The following is a 2,983-nucleotide window of genomic DNA, read 5'->3' as shown; positions in this document are numbered from 1 at the left end:
CAGTTCCAGATGTTGCTGTGAGCTGCAGGCCATGCGGCCACCACCCCTGAGGGGTGTGGAGGGTGCAAACAGTTCAGCGACCTGGAGCAAGGCCACACTAGTCCAGCGAGGCCAGCCAGGCATGAGCATCTTGTCCGTCCCTGGCCTGGGAAATGACACTGAGTCCCATCAGGGATGTCCTGTCCTGCCTGGGCCATTTGCAGCTGTGTCAGGAGCCTCTTAGAGAAGCTGGTGAGGGAGATGCAGCTTGCAGAGCAGCGGTGACTTAGCCCAGTCACCTGCCAGGGAGCCCCAAGACTTTGGGGGCCCTGACAGATGGGCGGCAGTCCAAAAGGCTCCAGCCATGAGCACAGGAACCTCACAGACAGAGCTGGCCCTGATCGGCAGCCCAGATGCCTGTCCTGCTCTGACCTGGGTCTGGAGCTCGTGGCTGGAGGCCTGGGGCGAGCTCTTCCCCTGAACCAGTGTCATTCAGACGAGAGAGATGCGTCCCACCCAGACCGGCAACTCCTGAGTGCAGAGGGCGCACGCTTGCAGAGCTCCGGTCTTTCTGCACGTCAGCCATGTGGACAGTGGTGCTGAGATGTTAACACGGTGGCCTGGTGCTCGCTCCACACAGCAGGTAGCAGCCCCGCTCCCTTCCACAGTCACCCCCGCCTTTGGGCACCTGCAGCCCCACACCCCTTTGCTGTGAAATGGTGGAAGTCCGTCACGGTCTGCGTTGTGCTTCCCCCTCCCTGCTCAGGTCCTCATGTCACCAGACTCACCTTCACAGCCCTCCCCCACCTTGTGCTTCCACAGGCTGCGATCTGCCCTGTAAACAACACAAACAAGAGCCTTTCCTTTGACCACTTTGCCTTCCTCTTTTCTCCCCTTCACAGGGAACAACACACAAACGTGCTGGGGGTTCCTGTGCTTCCCCATCTCTCTGGTTCTCTCCACCCCCACGGCCCCCCTAAAATAATCAGCACCTTCTCCCACTCAATCCACGGGATCCTATTCAGTGGTGAGAACATGATTCCTGTCAACACCTTCTTTTAAATACTCTCTTCCTTTCTGTCACCACCAGGGAAACTAAAATTCCGTTGGATATTTAAGGAGAATTCCTCATGTAGGGAACTACTTAGTCTTAGGAGCCAGTGCAGAAGAACGTGTGGCCCAGAGGTGAGTGACAATGGGGATTGTCAATGGGGATCCAGAATGCTCACCCCCAGGGGGCCACCCCAGGGACTCACCCGCCAGAGCCCAAACCCAGGACCCACCCCAAGGAGCCCATCTGGAAGGGCTCCCCCATTGGGACTCACCATTAGGGACCTATCCCCAGGACCCCACCTCTGGGCAGCTGCTCACACGTGTCCCCTTTATCTTTTCAGTCTCTGTGAGGCCGAGTGGAGACGGGTGGTTACGGGCAGTCACCTGCGCTTCTGAAGGAACCACCTGTGCTTTAAGTCACCTCACGTCACAGGTAACTAACTCTCGGGACTGAGAGGCGACAGCTACCATTCCGGGCTGTTGGGAGGATTCCAGAAGATTCCGTGGTCAGGTCTGACCCTTGAAGATCACAAGCCCCTTCATGTTGGCGCAGACTCTCACACCTGTATATATTGGACATTAAATTATAACAAGCACTAAGACAGGCATCATGGACTCAGATGAAAAATCTCACCTCCATCCTGGACAGAGCAGCCAACCACAGTGACAGCCAAATATCACAGTGATAGGCCTGCATCATGAGCCTTCACAGCCAGAGAAATGTTGAGGGCCGGAGAAGGTTCTAGACAAACGGTGTGTGCGCGTGAAGACCGGGAGCATAAGAGGACAGCGCATGGCATTCTATAAAGGCACGTGTGCATGTGTCCACATACACATGTACCTCTATAGTCTAGAAGGGCCATTTGTACATTTTTCTGTGGCGTGCTGAGCACATCATGGCTGTTGAGTGTGTGTTTGTACCCGTGCACACTGTGTATGTTCAGAGGCAACACAGGGTCCTCTCTAAGTCGTATGCTTCTAAATAAAATTATTTTTCTCAACACATGTTGTCTCATGGACTCTGCCTCTGAAAGGCTCGGGGACAGCGGCCAGCTGAGGGTGACACCTCTGGCTCAGGACCACGTGGCTGCTTCCTTGTGCTGTCACAGCTCAGCCAGGGCAGTTATTTGAACTCCTTCTCTCCTCCTTTTAAACTCCAGGCTTGTCATGTCAGGCCTGTCCTCCTTACCCTCAAACTCACTGTGTCGTTTTGAACAGAATTGCACCACTTCCTGGTTTAAAAAGAGAATGAACTTGGGATTTAAAAAGTGTAAGTTTGGCTTGGGTAATGCAGCAGGTGTGCATATGTGCGCATGTGAGAAGGCATGTCTCTGTGCATTGAAAAGAGAGACAGAGGGAGGCATGGGTGCAGATCAGGGCCAGTTGAGGAAGATTGTCCCCAACAGGTGACTCCAGGGGCTGAGCTGGCTTAATTTCTCCCACTGGGCACTAGCAAGATGTTTCACTGTCGTGGGCCGTAAACATTTTATGATGGATCCTTTCTGGTGGATGCTCAGTTAGTACTGAATTCAGACTCCATCTTCCCTTCTTCTCTACACACCCTGTCCCCACCTTATCCTCACGCTCAGTTGATGAAAGGTGACGAAAGAGAGTTCAAGTAACACGCAGAGCGAGGCCGTGCCCTGCAGTGTCACCGCATCCCTGAGCAGACCTGCTGGGTCAGTGAGGAGCCCTGGCTCTCTGCCACCAGTGTTCCCGCCCGGCCTGAGCATGCCTGGCCCTCAGTGCCAAGGTTTTCCTGGAGCTTCAGCTTCTTCAGGCTCTCTCAGCATGAGAAGGAATTTACCTCTATTGGGAGAGCCATGCTCAGGCTGCTGGGAACCACCCACTTTGCACGGGTCACAAGCCCAGAGTAGGCTGAGTCATTAATGGGAAGCAGGTCACGTCATTAAAGAATGAAACACAATTGGCAGCAATGCCTGGGGGGCTG

At 54.3% G+C, this 2,983-nt stretch overlaps 1 long non-coding RNA gene across 1 annotated transcript; it reads left to right on the top strand.

The window, feature by feature from the left end:
• Positions 1 to 461: 461 nt before the first annotated feature.
• LOC150012532 (uncharacterized) lies at positions 462 to 1,434 on the top strand. Its single transcript, XR_016510747.1, has 3 exons — positions 462 to 622; positions 1,070 to 1,164; positions 1,374 to 1,434. It is a non-coding gene; the product is annotated as an uncharacterized LOC150012532 (long non-coding RNA).
• The last annotated feature ends 1,549 nt before the right edge of the window (positions 1,435 to 2,983 follow it).

Source organism: Furipterus horrens, unplaced genomic scaffold (genome assembly GCF_987537825.1).
Source record: "Furipterus horrens unplaced genomic scaffold, mFurHor1.1.pri manual_scaffold_4, whole genome shotgun sequence".
Taxonomy (NCBI): domain Eukaryota; kingdom Metazoa; phylum Chordata; class Mammalia; order Chiroptera; family Furipteridae; genus Furipterus; species Furipterus horrens.
The sequence above is the reverse complement of the archived record's forward strand: the minus strand, read 5'-3'. Positions and strand labels throughout refer to the sequence as shown.